Here is a 22,050-nt window from a genome sequence, read left to right as displayed (position 1 = left end):
ACCATGGCAGTTAGGAGCTGGTTAGTTGGTTGGTACTTTATCTTCTCCACTTTATCTCTCACCAAGCTTTGATAAATATCTCTCTTGTCTTTTTTTTTCATTCACATATTCTAGGAACACCATCCTATAAGTTTTATTGGTAGGAAAAGTTAAATTAAGATACACTGTCTGACAATGAAATTTATATCTAATAATATCATTATCAGAAGGAAAAGCAGGAACGGGATGAGGACATGAGCTCATGCAATTTTATTTATACTTCAAATAAGTCAATCCATTGCTTTTCTAGTACCGGTGTAATTTTGCCTCTTTATGGAAATGCTGAAGCAGGAATCTCCAGAATTCAAGTCATTTAGTACTTACTGCACTCCCGTACTTGCACCATTTCATATTAGACATCAAAGTTTTAAAATGAAGTGTCATTTCAGAGATGTAATAATTTACAGATTCATTGTTCCCAAATAAGTACTACAGCATGACCTTATTAAAATGAAAATCCTGTTACCAAGTCCTTAGTCTTCAGAACGGCTGAACTCCTGAAATAGATGCATAGAATTTATATTGCAAGCTGTGTACTCTCAGCTCCCTCTAATGCTTTGCAGGCCTGACTTGTGCTGATTGCATTTCTCCTGACGTGAACATACATACATCCATCCATACATAAACATCTTGTTGATTAAATTTCATGTCAAAGGACCCCCATCTTCTTCTGATTACCCATTTTACAATCAATCCAATTAATCTTAGGCTGAGGTTAGATTGCATTGTATTTATTTGTGCTTGTTTCATATCTGTTCTCAAGGTCCTGTGTCTCAAAGGCCTTGTTTGGCCAGATTTCCTGTGCTGCAGAGGAACCTAACAAAGGATTATCTGCGTTCATCTGTACCGTGATTGTTTTACTCATGTTCCGAACTTCCGATGCAGGTCTTTGTACTCAGAGATTTTTAATACAGTTCTTAGTGGTTATGCATATTAAATGAATAGTGTTTTTATCTGCTGTTCATTCTCACTTTGTGAGTCAATAATATCTGTTCCTGAATAACAGCTTTTACAGCAGTGATTCACACAGTTGTTGGTTTTGTGATTAAGGGGCCTATTTATTAAGTTTTATTTTTATGGCACCATAAAGTTTATCAAACCCTAGGCACTTTTCACTAAAATAGTTTGAAATATACCACTTATTTCACAGCATGTCTAAAAATTATTTTTGCAAAATATATATATATATGTATATATATATATATATATATATATATATATATATATATATTCGCTCGTGTTTTGGATCCAGATTGGTTTTGCCAAAACCACAATTTCGAATTTTGGTTTTGGATCTGGATGATTTTTGAAAAAAACATAAAAACAGCTAAAATCACAGAATTTGGGGGTAATTTTGATCCTACGGTATTATTAACCTCAATAACATTAATTTCCACTCATTTCCAGTCTATTCTGAACACCTCACACCTCACAATATTGTTTTTAGGCCAAAAGGTTGCACCAAGGTAGCTGGATGACTAAGCTAAGCGGCACAAGTGGGCGGCACAGAAACCTAGCCCATCTAGAAGTGATTCTGCAGTAGCAGACAGGATGGCAGATTTAAAAAATAGGCCCCAAACAGCACATCATGTAAAGAAGAAAAAGAGGTGCAATGAGGTAGCTGGATGGCTAAGCTAAGCGACACAAGTGTGTGGCACAAACACCTTGCCCATCTAGGAGTGGCACTGCAGTGGCAGACAGGATGGCAGTTTTAAAAAATAGGCCCCAAACAGCACATCATGCAAAGAAAAAAAAGAGGTGCAATGAGGTAGCTGGATGGCTAAGCTAAGCAACAATAGTGTGCGGCACAAACACCTAGGAGTAGCACTGCAGTGTCAGACAGGATGGCACTTAATAAAACTAGTCCCCAAACAGCACATGATGCAAAGAAGAAAAAGAGGTACACAGAGGTTGCTGGATGACTAAGCTAAGCGACACAAATGTGAGCCACAAACACCTGGCCCATCTAGGAGTGGCACTGCAGTGTCAGACAGGATGGCACTTAAACTAGTCCCCAAACAGCACATGCAAAGAAGAAAAAGAGGTGCACCGAGGTTGCTGTATGACTAAGCTAAGCGACACAAGTGTGCAGCACAAATACCTGGCCCATCTAGGAGTGGCACTGCAGTGGCTGAATGTCGAAAGTGGCCCGCAATTTTTCGGGCCACCAACAGCATCTCCTGCATGCCCCCGTCATTTCTCAAAAAATTCTGCACCACCAAATTAATTGTATGTGCAAAACATGGGATGTGCTGGAATTTGCCCAGATGTAATACACGCACAAAATTGGTGGCACATGAGAGTGTACCCCTAAACCACACACACGGCAAAGCCTGTAAAAATAATTTGGATAATAATAACCCTTTTATTTGGACGGAGTTATATAACAATATGCGGCACAGAAGAGTTTACCACTAAACCACACACACACGGCAAAGCCTGTAAAATAATTTGGATAATAATAACCCTTTTATTTGGACGGAGTTATATAACAATGGGGGTAATTCTGAGTTGATCGCAGCAGGAACTTTGTTAGCAGTTGGGCAAAACCATGTGCACTGCATGGGAGGCAGATATAACATGTGCAGAGAGAGTTAGATTTGGGTGGGTTATTTTGTTTCTGTGCAGGGTAAATACTGTCTGCTTTATTTTTACACTGCAATTTAGATTGCAGGTTGAACACACCACACCCAAATCTTACTCTCTCTGCACATGTTATATCTACCTCCCCTGCAGTGCACATGGTTTTGCCAAACTGCTATCAAAGTTCCTGCTGCGATCAACTCAGAATTACCCCCAATATGCGGCACAGAAGAGCATACCCCTAAACCACACACACACGGCAAAGCCTGTAAAAATAATTTGGATAAAAAGAACCCTTTTATTTGGACGGAGTTATTTAACAATATGCGGCATAGAAGAGCGCACCCCTAAACCACACAGGGCAAACCCTGTAAAAATTATTTGGATTACATATTAATAACACCTTTATTTGGATTAAATAATATACAGCACAGGACAGCACCACTGGACTTATACGGCAGTACCCCTAAACTTGTACAGCTGCACCACTGGACTGGACTTATACGGCAGTACCCCTGGATTTATATGGCTGCACCCCTGCACTTATACGGCAGTACCACTGGACTTATACGGCAGTACTCCTGAACTTATATGGCTGTAGCATTGGACTTATATGGCAGTATCACTGGACTTATACGGTAGTACCACTGGACTTATACGGCAGTACCACTGGACTTGTCTAATATGGCAGTACCACTGGACTTGACTTATATGGCAATACCACTGGACTTATATGGCAGTACCACTGGACTGGACTTATACAGCAGTACCCCTGGACATATACGGCTGCACCACTGGACTGTACTTGTACAGCAGTACCACTGGACATATACGGCTGCACCACTGGTCTGTACTTGTACAGCAGTACCACTGGACTTATACGGCAGTACCCCTGAACTCATATGGCTGCACCACTGGACTGGACTTATACAGCAGTACTGCTGAACTTATACGGCAGTCCCCCTGAACTTATACGGCAGTACCAATGGACTTATATGGCAGTATCACTGGACTTATATGGCAGTACCACTGGACTTATACGGCAATAGCACTGGACTTGACTTATATGGCAGTACCACTGGACTTATACGGCAGTACCACTCGACTGAACTTATATGGCAGTACCCCTGGACTTATACGGTAGCAGCACTGGACTTATGGCAGCACAGGACACCCCCACTGGACTGATGCAGCACAACAAAGCACCACTGCACTGGACTTATACAGCAGCAGCACTGGACTAATGGCAGCACAGGACACCGCCATTGGACTTATGGCAACACAGGACACCACCACTGGACTGATGCAGCACAACACAGCACCACTGCACTGGACTTATACAGCAGCAGCACTGGACTTATGGCAGCACAGGACACCACCACTGGACTTATGGCAGCACAGGACACCACCACTGTGACTGGACTGATGCAGCACAAGACATCACCACTGGACTGATGCAGCACAAGACAGCACTGGAATGATACATAAGAGCAGGTCGCCACACCACTTTTCCGCACAGACAGACACTGAGGAGACACGTCCTCTCGCTACACTTTCCAGGACTGGAGTGAAAATGGCGGCGATGCAATGCTCCTTATATGGAATCCAAAACCCGCGAGAATTCGACAGCGGGATGATGACGTTTTGCCTCATTCTGGTTTCCGAGTCTGGCGGGAAGTCGCAAGCCAGACTCGGATCCGGGCTCAGGACGTGAAGTTCCTGGGGTTTCGGTTCTTAGAGAACCAAACCCGCTCATCTCTAATATATACATATATATATATCAAAATACCTGATGAAAATGGCGATTCATTAAAGGGCATTGAAACGTTGCACTTTATCAATTGGTGTCAGTGTGCAAATCATTGGAGTGCCGCACCACCTCTATTTTGATAACTACTCTGCAGTGAGGGCACCCAGTGTACCATTCTATTATGTGGCCGTGCTGGACCCCTACCTCTGTCTATATATATATATATATATCTCAATATATATATATATATATATATATTTAAATACCCATGTAGTGGCCGGCACTCAGAAGGCCTCCGTGGGCTTTCTGGCTCAGGTGCCATCCTATGAGGTTTCCACCTCAATAAATAACCCATGTAAAGAAGGCGGCACTCAGAGGCTTGAAGGTGCAAAAAACTTTTAGTGAACAAACTGCAGCATTACATCAACGTTTCGGGGCCCGTAGCCCCTTCATCAGGATAACCCCCATTGCAAACAAAACAATATTTATAGGTGCACTCACCCCTCAAGACCATCCCCCGCTGGTTGCCGCTGCCGCCGTGTTTCGGTCCCGGCATCCATCTCCACGAGCAGGACACTTCCGCCGGAAGTGACGTCACAGGTCCCGGCCACGTTGCCGCGGCAACCCTGTAAAACAAACAAACCATGTAAAGGGGCTGAGCTGCCGGGAATCACGTACAGTATACTGAAAACGCGCTGTACTGAATCTCTGTTATATATCATCATAAGTAAAGTGCAAAGTGCATGCACATATAATTATAAGAAAAATTTAGTATACACTAAAAAAACTGATGTATACTGGAAAAACTAACAGTGACAAAACCATGACCCCACAAAATTTAAATGATCCACAAATACAAAAAACACATAGTGATGCAAAATCACACCAATTTACAATACTCATTTGTAAGACACCCCTAGTAAAGAATCACACACCAGTGTGTGTAGAGCCATTAAAAACTAACCCAGCTCGTTTTCAGCCATTCCATCCGTGAACCCTGTTACAAACCATTCCCTCCAAGAAACATTATGTCCAGCAACATTACCCATATACCATCACATTTAAATATATGAATGGATGTGCAAAAATAACATATATGTAAAAACATGAATTTAAAACCCATACATATATTCTCAAAGTACATATAAACTCCACACAGTTGTAAGCAGCATCCTTAAAATGAAACTCAAACAACATCATGAGACCTTTTATCAATGATAATACATAGCCGCTCAGTCTGCAACTATCAGTAAAGATCTCATTCAAATTGGCACCTCTCTCACAACTAAATCCGGACCCTTTAATAAACCACAACTTCTGGCTATCTGAAAAAAATGATTATTTTACAAAAATTACTCAGGCCCAAAGATTCATTCAGACCTCTGGGTCTAATAGTGTCGAGTCTAAAAATCCATCGGGTTTCCAACTAGAGCAGTTTTTGTGCTCTGTTGCCCCCCCTGATGGATTCGGGCACGTGATCAATGATGAGATACTTCAAAGTTGCCATCCCATGCTTCAGCTTAGCGAAATGTCGTGCCACCGGCTGGTCGCTATTACCTGAACCCAACGCTGCCCTAATGGCCTGTCTGTGTTGGGCCATCCTGGTTTTAAATAAACATTCCGTTTTGCCCACGTAATATAGGCCACAAGGGCACATAATTACGTATATGACAAATTTAGAATTACACAACAAGGGCCAATTGATGGTATACTTTTTTGCAGAGTGTGGATGTACAATACTCGTCCCAGCAGACATATAGCTGCAAGTGGTGCAGCCAATACACCTGTAACAGCCATTGGGTCTGCTCAAAAAATGTAGAGGAACTGTTTTTTTAAATTTACTCAGGTCTGTTTTAACCAAAAGATCTTTAATATTCCTACCCCTTTTCTAACTAGGCATAATCTCTGTGTTTTTTAATGCCTTGAGTTCAGGGTCTGTGGTAATAATCGGCCACAAGGCCTTAGCCTTTTTGTTAGTATGACGGCTGTTGGTGTCAAATGCATTGACCCACGGTAATTTATTTTGTTTCTTTTGAATCACTGTTTTGGTCAACAAATCTACTCTATTCTGAGCACATGCTTTGGTTCTAGCCTGTTTCAATAGGGGTACCGGGTACCCCTTCTCCACAAATCTATTTTCCATGATGTCAAGTTCTCTTTCCAGATCTGTAGCGGTATTTGTGATCCTACAGACCCGCAGAAATTGGGAGTAGGGCAAACCCTGTATAGCTGGGGCGGGATGAAAACTGTTGTATCTCAGAAGCATATTTCTGTTAGTAGGTTTGGAGAATAGATTGGTGACAATCCTCCCCTCATTAATCCAGATAGAAATGTCCAGAAAATCAACATGGGTATGGCTGCACTCCATGGTGAGTTTAATGGTTCTATCAGAGCTGTTATGATTAGCTATAATGTCACATAGAGACTGCTCACTTCCTGTCCAGAAGATGAGCAAGTCATCTATGTAACGATAATACAAGAAAATTTGCTCAGAAATACCGGAGTTTTCATAAAACAAACCCTTTTCAGTCTCCCACATAAATGTGTTCGCGAAGGCCGGAGCCACTGCTGTCCCCATCGCACAACCAGTTATCTGTCTGAAGAGCTTGTCCTCAAACAGAAAATAGTTGTGCGTAAGGGTAAACTCAAGTAATTCAATGAACAGATCCACATCTGGACCCATATATGCCGTGTTGCCTGTAATCAGCCTTCTTACTGCCTGTAAGCCTCCTGCATGCGGAATGCATGTGTAGAGGCTGATTACATCTATTGTGGCCATAAGCAGATTTTGGGGTACCTGTTCAAAATGTAAATTTTTTTCCAAGAGCACATTGGAATCTTTAAGGTGTGTGAAGGTTTGTTGAATACACGGCTGTAAGTAAGCGTCAAGAAAAATAGCCAGTGGTTCACACAGAGACCCCCGGGCTGACACAATGGGCCTCCCCGGAGGTCGCTTTGCGTGCTTGTGTATTTTGGGAAGTGTATAAAAAACCGGTACTACCGGATATGCGTTCAATAATTTTTGAACCATCACTTTGGACAACATCCCCTGTTCACATGCTCTATTCAAAATGCAAGATAATTCTTCTACATAGGTCCCTGTTGATAAAGCTAAATATTTATCTTATATAATACCCTTTATGAGGTCTAAGAACACTGTACGCTATTTACGTATGGAGTACCGTAAGGGTACGCACGTTGCGTAACAATCGCTTAGCCGTAGTCGAGACGCTCAAGCGTCACGTTCGCTCACGGCCAAGAGATCACAGGCAGGCACGCTATTGGCTGCCGACTAACGTAATGATTCGCTATAGCGTAGCGGACGCTCGGGACCACGAGGAGATCACCAGCGGCGCTGACGCTCACAATGTTAAACCTTTATATCTAAACCATAAACAGTGTATTATGCAGTAAGACATTAGTGTAGTGATAGAGTGTAAATGCAGCACAGTATAACCTTATTAACTTAAAAGCTGTTCGAGCGTCACCGACGCTCTGAGAATACTTAACACTATAAGAAATACACAGATACCGTGCTTAGGGTCCAACGCCTTATATATATATTATGAATGTTATACTTGCAAAAGAATGAATACAATACAAGTCATACACTACAATATAACATAGACTAACTAACCAGATAACTACACGGGAAATACAATACAATACAATTACGTTTTAAGGGAAAATAAGAGAGAAAGAGGAGAAGAGAGAGAGAGAGAAATGGCTCACAATAACAGTAAGATCAATATGATTGCGGAGAAAACTTACGCACAAAGGGGAACGATCGCATGCGCCTCTGGACATCCAGCTCCCGATTATCAGCAATGAGAACCGTTGAAGAGTGAGCTGGATGTGATCGGCTTGTCTATTTATGCCCCACACACAATACAATTCAATGGTCCCTACAATCTCATTGTTCATTGGACACAGGAATTCCTCCTCACATTATAACAAAAGGTCATAGGTTGATTCATACAGGTGGGCTGTGACAATTTCCAACTGCTCAGGTGGGTGGGAAACTAGGTTTCCCGCCGCATGGATAAGTAAGTGCAAATAATAGTAAATGGACATAAACTTCTTATGTCCATAACTATTCGCACGAGCGATTAATCCGCTCCAAACCAACACCGGAATATTGCTAATTAAATACTCTTCCGATGGATACTAAACATCACTGTATGACCCCTGTTGGACCCTTCGTACAATACAAAGAGGGATCTCTCTGTCCAGGAACATGCTACATTAACTAAACTTTCAGAATCTTATCAAAGGGACCATGATCTACAAAATACATTATATAGTGAAAATATGTAACGATTGAGTCGCACGCTACGATCACATAAACTCTACCGTAAATGCGCACATCGTGCGGGTGCACGCGACAGCGAGTATGCGCACGCACGGGAGCACGCACGCGCAGCAGGGACACATATGAGGTGCAAATATGGCAGTGTGCATCGTGATATTTTTCTGACTTTGACAGTCCACCCTTTGGCAGTCAACAATAACTGCCACTTCCTAAAACATTTCAAAAAGAGAAAAATATATGTCAAGTGTAAATACATTTCCATGGTTGGGTAGGGGAGGAGAGGAGAAGGTAGGAAAAAGGGTATGGCCTAGTGAGATAGCAGAAGCATGTGTGTATGAATCCGTGTTTGGGGGTCATGTATCATCATGCCGTACGTGTTTTAAATCAAGCTTCGAAGTATTGCAAAGTATACATTTGAATTCCTTCTTATCCCGTGGTACGGGTCTGTGGATGGGCTGTCAAACTTTACCGAGCTTTTTTCGGCTGTGGTTGTAACAAAATGGGGAGCACATTTTAGTTGATGATACATGAATGGGGGAATATGTGATTGCTGATATCTGTGCCTGTATTCCCTATCGACTATGTGTGTAATTACCTGAAGGTTGTAGAGATGAAGAAAAGACATAATTACGGTAAATGCAGTGGTATTCTATGTCAGGTTAATGTACATTTGTCGGTTGAGGTCTTGTTCGGTGTCTGTTGATTGCAGTCTTCTTTGTGCTTTTGCCCATAAGGTGCGAGCAAAAACTTTGTCAATGTCCATAGATTTACAAAAGTGTTGGGCTAGCGTAATTTTAAAATTTCTAGGGAAACTGGGGATCTATGGTATAGTTCATCAAAAATCTGTGTATAAGGTTGTCAAAACTTCTTCTTTAATCCATCTGTTGTCTGTATATCGGCTCATCAAATTCCTCGTCCAAGTGGGTCTTTTTACCTTGGAGGAAAACGGAAAAACAGGTGAAAGAAATGGACCGTAGAAATCGCATTTTCATCACATCATTGTTTCTACATTTGGGTCATAAATCAAATCCATTGGAATTACTATTTCCTCACTCCTTAAACTCATTACCCTGGTACGGCGTTTGCACTTCATTAAAGCCTGACCGCATCTAAATATCAAGCCAATCGTTATGACAACACCTAAGATACATAGAAGAAACTTCCCAACATCCATTATGACTCCTTGAGCCCATTCTCCTAAACCAGAGAACCAATTTCGCGGGTTCAACCATGACACCCAACCAGTCAGCTCATTACCTACAGCAGCAAGAGTGAGATTGTGTCTCCTGCGAAATTCCCACTTCAATTGGAGAATATCGTCCATCTTTTGGTCTATGACCTCGACCGGATCCTCGGTGCTATTAGTAATATATGTGCAACATTTCACGCCGTACTGCGTTGCTAGTGTGACACAATATCCACCTGCCACTGCTGTGAGGTAATTGAGAACCATTCTATGCTGTACCAGTTCTGTTTTATAAGCTTGAAGTTCTCTTCCGGTATACCTAAACGTGTCATCATACATTTCAGTGATATTATCTAACAAATTTGCGAGCGCAGATATGTATTTATAATTCAACACTCCTCTGGCGGTGCGAGTGAAATCTAACGCGATTAGAAACTGAATCCCGGTGGATTCATGGATCATGTCAGAGGCCGGATGCTCTGTTCTTTCTATCAGGTGCCGTTTAACTACGTGCTCGTAATGAGTGTGAGTATAAGGAGCTTGGGCAACACGGTGTATATCTTTCATTTTGGCATGTGATACAGTCATTACCTCAGGCAGTACTTTTCCAATATAACACAATCCTTCAGAGTTTGGGGCAAGCCACTTATACGCCTTCCTCCCGCATATGAAATATGCATCATCGGGGAGAACATATGGGACGGAGTAGGACATAACCATATTACACATCTTCCATGTGAAATCTCCTAACCCTAATTCTCCCATCTGTCTAGTACACGTATCAGCTTGTACGATATGTGCACAGTATCCTGGTGATACCTCTCCAACTCTCGTAGTCCTACTTCCTAGGGTATACCTATATCGGAAAGATTTTTCTCTACTGGCTATGTGGCGTATAAGTTCTGTATCTGTAGGCATTCTATCTGCTCTATATGAAAAGGTCATGGTTTGGTTGCTCCATGACACTTCCCAACTTCCCGGCTTTCGGGGATTGGTAATGTTAAAACATATTAGGGATCTATCCACATGATATTGGTGGAGCTTCAAACTAGGAGGACTGCAGATATTAAACCTCCTGTCCACCGGTCTCCCACCATTTAGCTCAAGTACCTCCCCTATCGTTAAAGGAAATGGTACTAGTCCTGATTTGCTATGACCTTGAGGTACTTGAGAGCATACCCAACAATCTGTTTGATTTAACACACACTACCCACTAAGGAGTGATAGTCACTCAATGGATGCCGGTCCATGTGGATATTAAAACTGGATTGACATTTCTTAATGCACCCATCCTCAACTACGTTGTCACAGAGCCTACAGATACAGTTTTCTTCAGCTAACAATCAAAAAAAAAAATGTTTACAAATAACATGGCTGTTAGATTGTTTCCGGTACTCGCCTTTGTTCGGTGCTTGTGTTGCTATTGGAAATTTACACCTCCGTCTTAGTCATTGGAACCTTTCTGGTGTCAAAACTTCTTTCTCGACCTCACTGGTACTCTCACCGAAACAGACTGCTCTGGTCAACATCAGGGTCAACAGGAAAATCCATATCACAGTCTCTTGTGGCAAGTCCATCTTACAGGAGGAGAAAAGAAGAAATTTGTAATGGGGTACAGAAAAACAGTTTGAGGGGGGAGAGAAACTTGTTATGATAATTAAGTTCTCTAGTCTTGTTGTTCTTCTTTTTCTGCTGTCATCTCAAAGGTGCTGTCTCTCAGTCTTCCAAACGAACATTCCGGTGATGCAATATTTCTTCCAAACCAGCGATCTTTCTGTAAGGAGCAAAAATCTTGCATTACCATTTGTCTAGCTGATGTATGACATACCATCTTTAAACCATGAAAACATGAGTGAGAAGAGAGGAAAATAAAAAAACAAAAGAGAGAGAGAACAATTCATATGCATATATATATTACATAAATCAACAATAACCAGCAATAGGAAAAGAGAAAAAAAACATTTTTCGAACATTTTTTTTTTAAACATTGTCAGATCATCAGGCTGTCATATCTACATGTCCAATGGTTTCCTTGCGCAGTCCCTCCCCACCAGCACCTGCATTACTCCACTGTCTGTATCTGGCCAGGATACATTGATGCGGATAGGTCATGCTGGGGTTTGGTAGACTTCTGCAAAGACCAAGCGGATATGCAATGTTTGAGTCCTTACTAATAATCGTCAGAGATGGGGAGAGAGAGAGAAAAAAAACATTTTTCACAAATACATTTACAACGTTTCACCTTGTCATTCCTGTGTCTTCAGTGAATGACCTCCCAATTTATTAACCGTTACCTCAGGCTTACCATGAGTCCTAATGATCACCTTTCCTGACTACATATCATGGGTGTGGCCCAAAATTCTTCCTAAAAGATCCCTGATTATAATTGTGTGTGTTATAATTTTGCTCATTTCTTGGTCTAGGGGGTCTGACTTTATGTGGGTTATTACAGTTGCTGGCATAATGCCCTTCTCTTCTACAATGATAACAAATCCTTGGCTTTCTCCATGTGCTAGGGGCCTGGGGTTCCGGTCGACTTGATGCCTCCTCTAGTGCTTGGATGCTCAGTACCATCAACCGCTCTCCCTGTGCTTCCCTGGTTCTTTGGATATTTTGGTCATGCTCGATAGCGGACTCTCTTAATGCAGCCACCGAGATACCTCTCCAATGAGGTATAGAGGTTTGTACCCTAATTTTTAGTGTGTCTTTTAAGCTGTCCATTAATACAGACACAGCTACCTCTCTGTGGTGTACGTTAGTTTCAATGTCATCTATACCAGTGTACCTAGCCATATCCTGCAGAGCCCGGTGAAAATACTCTGATGCGGATTCACCTTCTTTTTGTTTTATTGTAAAGATTTTATTCCACTTTACTACTGCAGGAAAATATTCTTTCAACTGTAGATTGATTCTTTTTACATTATCTTGGTTATACTTGTCTGTTAGTGGTACTTCCTCATCTAGCTTACAATCAGCGATACATTTCAATGAATCAACATCGGGGGGTAAACATGCCCTCAAAACTGTCCTCCAATCTTTGTTATTTGGCTCTGCAGTGTTTCCTAGCACTCTAATGTATTTTTGACAAGCAACTAAGTCTTTCCTGGGATCAGGAAATTCAGACAGAATTGTTCTTAATTCTGTTCGGGAAAAGGGGCAGTACATGGCGATGTTCCTGACAGGAGTGACTCCTGAAGAGTCAGTTTTCCCATTTGGTACTGCAATTACCCTGACAGGATTAAGTCCAGTAACGTCATTCTGAATTGATTCCACGATATGAGGTACATTTGTTTGTGCGTGATGTATAATACCATACGTACCTGTGGACACGACCTCACCTGACCCTCCGTTAGGGGGTTTGATTACAGTCTTTACCAATTTGGTCGCGTCCACCTGGATGTCTTGTGTGATGGCTGCTGGAAAAGGCTCTGACATTGTGCTGGGCTCACTTTCTTGTTGGTGTTCCTGAGGAAAGTTTAACAAGGGGTGCGACTTGCATGGGTTAATAGTTGTACATTTAACACTTTCATTTTTATAAACCTTATTACGTTTGTTACATTCATTCTTAATATAGTTACTAAGTGCACTTTTATCGCACCCCATTGTGCCTTTCTCCGCAACCATAATCCTCTCCATTGCCATGTCTCTCCTCTCAAGATGAAAGTTAGGTATGTAAGTTACATTTCTTTGCATGTCACTTTCCTGTAGCCATATCTGCAAACAATCATCATGTTTAACTCGTTGTTTCCAGGATTTTATGAGACAGATCCTTTGCCTTAAATTATGCAATACCTCTAAGTCAAAACTACCTATCCCGGGAAATGGTGCCTTATCCCCCGCAGTCATTCGTGTCCATTCATCACAAAAGGTCTCAGTGTGGGGACCATACCTCCTCCACATTACTAACCGAGCAGACCCTCGGGGTCTGCAAGCCTCTGCAGTCTGAACCCTGACTGCTGAACGTCCCTGTGTTGTGCACTTGGCTTCCATTGTGGACCTTACACAGAAAAACTTCCTAAAATGCACCAAACACAGTCTACGGTGGGAGTTTTCCAAGCTCTTCCACCAGCTTCTTCTGCTCCGGGTATCTCCGGTCCGCCTTCTAGCAGACACGTGTAACCGTTGCAGGCCCTATCTCTAGAGATTTTCCTGTGACCAGTGAAAATTCCCTTCCTTTTTCTTTACACAAATCACGCTTGCATGTGCTTCCCACAACACGTATGAGGGCAATTTACCTCGTATCACGTTGCGTTATTGGTCACACCTACAACCGTGCGGTCCAATCGTACCACTTATAAACACTTGTTGCCCATAAATGGTAGGATCATTGGAGTCTCCCTACTGTGCTCCAAAACAGCCAGAGCGTAATACAACGAAAACTTTATCACACTCTGTTGCACGTTTTCACTCAGACCGTGCTCATCACGTTCCACCAAAGATCACCCAGATCACTCAGTTCACAAAGCGGGATTCAATACACTCATACCGTTTTCAACCCACTATCATTCTTATAGTTTTCTGATCAGAAAAATCATTTCCCGTAGTCTGATAGCTGTCCCCAGAGGCATTACAGTAAAGTAAGGTATTTAAACTAAGTTTTGGAAAAACTGAAATCAATTTGTGCTATTATCACGTGGCTATGCTATACCGCCCCCACTAAAACAATGCTATTGTGCGATTTGAGTTTCGGTGGGCGTACCCAGACGCTCCGTTGCGTAATATACGCTGCGTGCGTCGGCCTTTGGGTTGTGTTCGCGAGTCTCAGCCTTTTGTTAGAGACATGTGTACGCTGGCCACAAAATACAATTAGCACGTTTATTAATGTAGATGATTCTTTTAACTGTAATCATCTACCAAGCCCCACACAGGTCTTTCTTGTATCTCAGGTAAAGCTGTGTGTGTATTTTACAAATTACCCCTTAGTGTATAACTTTTACACTTTAACTATTTAAATAGCGACAAATCTCTCTTAGCACGTTTATCAATTATACAATGGCAAACAGGAGAGTGATATGAATATACACGAAAAGGAATGCAGATATATGCGTGTGTATACAAAACAGAAATAAACAGTTTTAAAAGACACTAGTGTGTTGTTCTTACCTCCGGTTCCCGGATTCCTTCAGCACCCTTTACTAAGCGAAGCAGACGCTTATCCCGTCAGCACTGCGAAGAATATGATCTCCCACCCTTTGCTGATGGATAATGTCTGCTGAAATTACCTAGCAGAGATATGTGAAGGACTGGACGAGCTGCCAATTGATAAAGCTAAATATTTATCTTATATAATACCCTTTATGAGGTCTAAGAACACTGTACGCTATTTACGTATGGAGTACCGTAAGGGTACGCACGTTGCGTAACAATCGCTTAGCCGTAGTCGAGACGCTCAAGCGTCACGTTCGCTCACGGCCAAGAGATCACAGGCAGGCACGCTATTGGCTGCCGACTAACGTAATGATTCGCTATAGCGTAGCGGATGCTCGGGACCACGAGGAGATCACCAGCGGCGCTGACGCTCACAATGTTAAACCTTTATATCTAAACCATAAACAGTGTATTATGCAGTAAGACATTAGTGTAGTGATAGAGTGTAAATGCAGCACAGTATGACCTTATTAACTTAAAAGCTGTTCAAGCGTCACCGACGCTCTGAGAATACTTAACACTATAAGAAATACACAGATACCGTGCTTAGGGTCCAACGCCTTATATATATATTATGAATGTTATACTTGCAAAAGAATTAATACAATACAAGTCATACACTACAATATAACATAGACTAACTAACCAGATAACTACACGGGAAATACAATACAATACAATTACGTTTTAAGGGAAAATAAGAGAGAAAGAGGAGAAGAGAGAGAGAAATGGCTCACAATAACAGTAAGATCAATATGATTGCGGAGAAAACTTACGCACAAAGGGGAACGATCGCATGCGCCTCTGGACATCCAGCTCCCGATTATCAGCAATGAGAACCGTTGAAGAGTGAGCTGGATGTGATCGGCTTGTCTATTTATGCCCCACACACAATACAATTCAATGGTCCCTACAATCTCATTGTTCATTGGACACAGGAATTCCTCCTCGCATTATAACAAAAGGTCATAGGTTGATTCATACAGGTGGGCTGTGACAATTTCCAACTGCTCAGGTGGGTGGGAAACTAGGTTTCCCGCCGCATGGATAAGTAAGTGCAAATAATAGTAAATGGACATAAACTTCTTATGTCCATAACTATTCGCACGAGCGATTAATCCGCTCCAAACCAACACCGGAATATTGCTAATTAAATACTCTTCCGATGGATACTAAACATCACTGTATGACCCCTGTTGGACCCTTCGTACAATACAAAGAGTGATCTCTCTGTCCAGGAACATGCTACATTAACTAAACTTTCAGAATCTTATCAAAGGGACCATGATCTACAAAATACATTATATAGTGAAAATATGTAACGATTGAGTCGCACGCTACGATCACATAAACTCTACCGTAAATGCGCACATCGTGCGGGTGCACGCGACAGCGAGTATGCGCACGCACGGGAGCACGCACGCGCAGCAGGGACACATATGAGGTGCAAATATGGCAGTGTGCATCGTGATATTTTTCTGACTTTGACACTGTCGGGTCTCTTTCCATGGGGCAATAGGTTTCAGCATCACTAAGTAAACGATGACATTCATCAATATAGTCACTAGTATCAAGAATGACTATGGAGCCCCCTTTATCAGCCCCCCTTATGATAATATCCTGCCTTTTACGCAATGCCCTAAGGGCCACCTTTTCATCTTTAGACAAATTACCATACACAGGGGGACTAGGGCCAGTACCCGCTGCCTCCAATAACCTACTGAAGGTTTTCAGTGAAGGGTTATTTGATACCGGGTCAAACTTAGAAGGAGGACCCAATTTGTTCACTCTAGCCGAAACATCACTGACCACTGGTGAAGTAGAGTCTTTAGAAAAATGTTCTTTTAGCTTTAAAGTGCGGTGCAGTCTAAATGAGTCAAGTTTCCATTGAAACTAGTGATGTGCACCGGACATTTTTCGTGTTTTGTGTTTTGGTTTTGGATTCGGTTCCGCGGCCGTGTTTTGGATTCGGACGCGTTTTGGCAAAACCTCCCTGAAAAATTTTAGTCGGATTCGGGTGTGTTTTGGATTCGGTGTTTTTTTACAAAAACCCTAAAAAACAGCTTAAATCATAGAATTTGGGGGTCATTTTGATCCCATAGTATTATTAACCTCAATAACCATAATTTCCACTCATTTTCAGTCTATTCTGAACACCTCACACCTCACAATATTATTTTTAGACCTAAAATTTGCACCGAGGTCGCTGGATGACTAAGCTAAGCGACCCAAGTGGCCGACACAAACACCTGGCCAATCTAGGAGTGGCACTGCAGTGTCAGACAGGATGGCACTTCAAAAAAATAGTCCCCAAACAGCACATGATGCAAAGAAAAAAAGAGGTGCACCAAGGACGCTGGATGGCTAAGCTAAGCGACACAAGTGGCCGACACAAACACCTGGCCCATCTAGGAGTGGCACTGCAGTGTCAGACAGGATGGCACTTCAAAAAAATAGTCCCCAAACAGCACATGATGCAAAGAAAAAAAGAGGTGCACCAAGGTCGCTGGATAGCTAAGCTAAGAGACACAAGTGGCCGACACAAACACCTGGCCCATCTAGGAGTGGCACTGTAGTGTCAGGCAGGATGGCACTTCTAAAAAATAGTCCCCAAACAGCACATGATGCAAAGAAAAATGAAAGAAAAAAGAGGTGCAAGATGGAATTGTCCTTGGGCCCTCCCACCCACCCTTATGTTGTATAAACAGGACATGCACACTTTAACAAACCCATTATTTCAGCGACAGGGTCTGCCACACAACTGTGACTGAAATGACTGGTTGGTTTGGGCCCCCACCAAAAAAGAAGCAATCAATCTCTCCTTGCACAAACTGGCTCTACAGAGGCAAGATGTCCACCTCCTCCTCATCGTCCGATTCCTCACCCCTTTCACTGTGTACATCCCCCTCCTCACAGATTATTAATTCGTCCCCACTGGAATCCACCATCTCAGGTCCCTGTGTACTTTCTGGAGGCAATTGCTGGTGAATGTCTCCACAGAGGAATTGATTATAATTCATTTTGATGAACATCATCTTCTTCACATTTTCTGGAAGTAACCTTGTACGCCGATTGCTGACAAGGTGAGCGGCTGCACTAAACACTCTTTCGGAGTACACACTGGAGGGTGGGCAACTTAGGTAAAATAAAGCCAGTTTGTGCAAGGGCCTCCAAATTGCCTCTTTTTCCTGCCAGTCAGTGCCGTTTCTAGCGGCGGGCGAGCCGTGCAACCGCACGGGGCGCCCGCCGCGGCACTTTGTGACTACTCCTCTCCTCCCTCTCTCTCCCCCCGAGCGCTACTGCTCGGGGGGCGGGGCTTCGCGGAATGACGCGTATGCGTCGTGACGTCACGACGCAAACGCGTCATTCCGCGAAGCCCCGCCCCCCGAGCAGGAGCGCTCGGGTGGAAGAGAGAGGGAGGAGAGGACTGGAGATAACCATCGACGGAGGAGGCGGCCGGGGCGCGGGACCCGAAGAGCGGCAAGTTGTAAGTATTCTCTCTCTCTCTCCTCCCACTTGACACCTGCCGCACTGTGTAAAATGGGGATACCTGCCGCACTGTGTAAAATGGGGACACCTACCGCACTGTGTAAAATGGGGACACCTGCCGCACTGTGTAAAATGGGGATACCTGCCGCACTGTGTAAAATGGGGGCACCTGCCGCACTGTGTAAAATGGGGACACCTGCCGCACTGTGTAAAATGGGGACACCTGCCGCACTGTGTAAAATGGGGACACCTGCCGCACTGTGTAAAATGGGGATACCTGCCGCACTGTGTAAAATGGGGGCACCTGCCGCACTGTGTAAAATGGGGACACCTGCCGCACTGTGTAAAAATAAGAATTTACTTACCGATAATTCTATTTCTCGTAGTCCGTAGTGGATGCTGGGAACTCCGTAAGGACCATGGGGAATAGCGGCTCCGCAGGAGACTGGGCACAAAAGTAAAGCTTTAGGACTACCCGGTGTGCACTGGCTCCTCCCCCTATGACCCTCCTCCAAGCCTCAGTTAGGATACTGTGCCCGGACGAGCGTACACAATAAGGAAGGATTTATGAATCCCGGGTAAGACTCATACCAGCCACACCAATCACACCGTACAACTTGTGATCTGAACCCAGTTAACAGCATGATAACAGAGGAGGCTCTGGATAGATGGCTCACAACAATAACCCTTTAGTTAACAATAACTATGTACAAGTATTGCAGACAATCCGCACTTGGGATGGGCGCCCAGCATCCACTACGGACTACGAGAAATAGAATTATCGGTAAGTAAATTCTTATTTTCTCTGACGTCCTAGTGGATGCTGGGAACTCCGTAAGGACCATGGGGATTATACCAAAGCTCCCAAACGGGCGGGAGAGTGCGGATGACTCTGCAGCACCGAATGAGAGAACTCCAGGTCCTCCTCAGCCAGGGTATCAAATTTGTAGAATTTAGCAAACGTGTTTTCCCCTGACCAAGTAGCTGCTCGGCAAAGTTGTAAAGCCGAGACCCCTCGGGCAGCCGCCCAAGATGAGCCCACCTTCCTTGTGGAATGGGCTTTTACAGATTTTGGCTGTGGCAGGCCTGCCACAGAATGTGCAAGCTGAATTGTATTACAAATCCAACGAGCAATAGTCTGCTTAGAAGCAGGAGCACCCAGCTTGTTGGGTGCATACAGGATAAACAGCGAGTCAGATTTTCTGACTCCAGCCGTCCTGGAAACATATATTTTCAAGGCCCTGACTACGTCCAACAACTTGGAGTCCTCCAAGTCACTAGTAGCCGCAGGTACCACAATAGGTTGGTTCAGATGAAACACTGAAACCACCTTAGGGAGAAAATGAGGACGAGTCCTCAATTCCGCCCTGTCTGAATGGAAGATCAGATAAGGGCTTTTACAGGATAAAGCCCGCCAATTCTGACACGCGCCTGGCCGAGGCCAGGGCCAACAACATGACCACTTTCCATGTGAGATATTTTAACTCCACAGATTCAAGTGGTTCAAACCAATGTGACTTTAGGAACCCCAAAACTACATTGAGATCCCAAGGTGCCACTGGAGGCACAAAAGGAGGCTGTATATGCAGTACCCCTTTTACAAACGTCTGAACTTCAGGAACTGAAGCTAGTTCTTTCTGGAAGATAATTGACAGGGCCGAAATTTGAACCTTAATGGACCCCAATTTTAGGCCCATAGACACTCCTGTTTACAGGAAATGCAGGAATCGACCTAGTTGAAATTCCTCCATCGGGGCCTTACTGGCCTCGCACCACGCAACATATTTTCGCCAAATGCGGTGATAATGCTTTGCGGTTACATCCTTCCTGGCTTGATCAGGGTAGGGATGACTTCATCCGGAATGCCTTTTTCCTTCAGGATCCGGCGTTCAACCGCCCTGCCGTCAAACGCAGCCGCGGTAAGTCTTGGAATAGACAGGGTCCTTGCTGGAGCAGGTCCCTTCTTAGAGGTAGAGGCCACGGGTCCTCCGTGAGCATCTCTTGAAGTTCCGGGTACCAAGTCCTTCTTGGCCAATCCGGAGCCACGAGTATAGTTCTTACTCCCCTCCGTCTTATAATTCTCAGTACTTTTGGTATGAGAGGAAGAGGAGGGAACACATACACTGACTGGTACACCCACGGTGTTACCAGAGCGTCCACAGCTATTGCCTGAGGGTCCCTTGACCTGGCGCAATACCTGTCCAATTTTTTGTTTAGGCGGTACGCCATCATGTCCACCTTTGGTTTTTCCCAACGGTTTACAATCATGTGGAAGACTTCTGGGTGAAGTCCCCACTCTCCCGGGTGGAGGTCGTGCCTGCTGAGGAAGTCTGCTTCCCAGTTGTCCACTCCCGGAATGAACACTGCTGACAATGCTACCACATGATTTTCCGCCCAGCGAAAAATCCTTGCAGCTTCTGCCATTGCCCTCCTGCTTCTTGTGCCGCCCTGTCTGTTTACGTGGGCGACTGCCGTGATGTTGTCCGACTGGATCAGCACCGGCTGACCTTGAAGCAGAGGTCTTGCTTGGCTTAGGGCATTGTAAATGGCCCTTAGCTCCAAAATATTTATGTGAAGTGATGTCTCCAGGCTTGACCACAAGCCCTGGAAATTTCTTCCCTGTGTGACTGCTCCCCAGCCTCGCAGGCTGGCATCCGTGGTCACCAGGACCCAGTCCTGAATGCCGAATCTGCGGCCCTCTAGAAGATGAGCACTCTGCAACCACCACAGGAGAGACACCCTTGTCTTTGGTGACAGGGTTATCCGCTGATGCATCTGAAGATGCGATCCGGACCATTTGTCCAGCAGGTCCCACTGGAAAGTTCTTGCGTGGAATCTGCCGAATGGAATTGCTTCGTAGGAAGCCACCATTTTTCCCAGGACCCTTGTGCACTGATGCACTGACACTTGGCCTGGTTTTAGGAGGTTTCTGACTAGTTCGGATAACTCCCTGGCTTTCTCCTCCGGGAGAAACACCTTTTTCTGGACTGTGTCCAGGATCATCCCTAGGAATAGAAGACGTGTCGTCGGGATCAGCTGCGATTTTGGAATATTGAGAATCCAACCGTGCTGCCGCAACACTACTTGAGATAGTGCTACCCCGACTACCAACTGTTCCCTGGATCTTGCCCTTATCAGGAGATCGTCCAAGTAAGGGATAACTAAAACTCCCTTCCTTTGAAGGAGTATCATCATTTCGGCCATTACTTTGGTAAAGACCCGGGGTGCCGTGGACAAACCAAACGGCAGCGTCTGAAACGGACAGTGACAGTTCTGTACCACAAACCTGAGGTACCCTTGGTGAGAAGGGTAAATTGGGACATGGAGATAAGCATCCTTGATGTCCAGAGACACCATATAATCCCCTTCTTCCAGGTTCGCAATCACCGCTCTGAGTGACTCCATCTTGAATTTGAACCTTTGTATGTAAGTGTTCAAGGATTTCAGATTTAAAATAAGTCTCACCGAGCCGTCCGGCTTCGGTACCACAAACAGCGTGGAACAATACCCCTTTCCCTGTTGTAGGAGGGGTACCTTGATTAT

At 43.9% G+C, this 22,050-nt stretch overlaps 1 long non-coding RNA gene across 1 annotated transcript in view; it reads right to left on the bottom strand.

Moving 5' to 3' along the window:
- Window positions 1-4,792: 4,792 nt before the first annotated feature.
- LOC134911277 (uncharacterized) overlaps window positions 4,793-22,050 on the bottom strand; it is a 115,361-nt gene continuing 98,103 nt past the window's right edge. The window contains exon 4 of the long non-coding RNA XR_010176440.1: window positions 4,793-4,998. This is a non-coding gene — a long non-coding RNA (uncharacterized LOC134911277). The remainder of the gene's footprint in view (window positions 4,999-22,050) is intronic.

The sequence above is a fragment of the Pseudophryne corroboree genome, chromosome 4 (assembly GCF_028390025.1).
Source record: "Pseudophryne corroboree isolate aPseCor3 chromosome 4, aPseCor3.hap2, whole genome shotgun sequence".
In the NCBI taxonomy this organism is placed as follows: Eukaryota; Metazoa; Chordata; class Amphibia; order Anura; family Myobatrachidae; genus Pseudophryne; species Pseudophryne corroboree.
The sequence above is the reverse complement of the archived record's forward strand: the minus strand, read 5'-3'. Positions and strand labels throughout refer to the sequence as shown.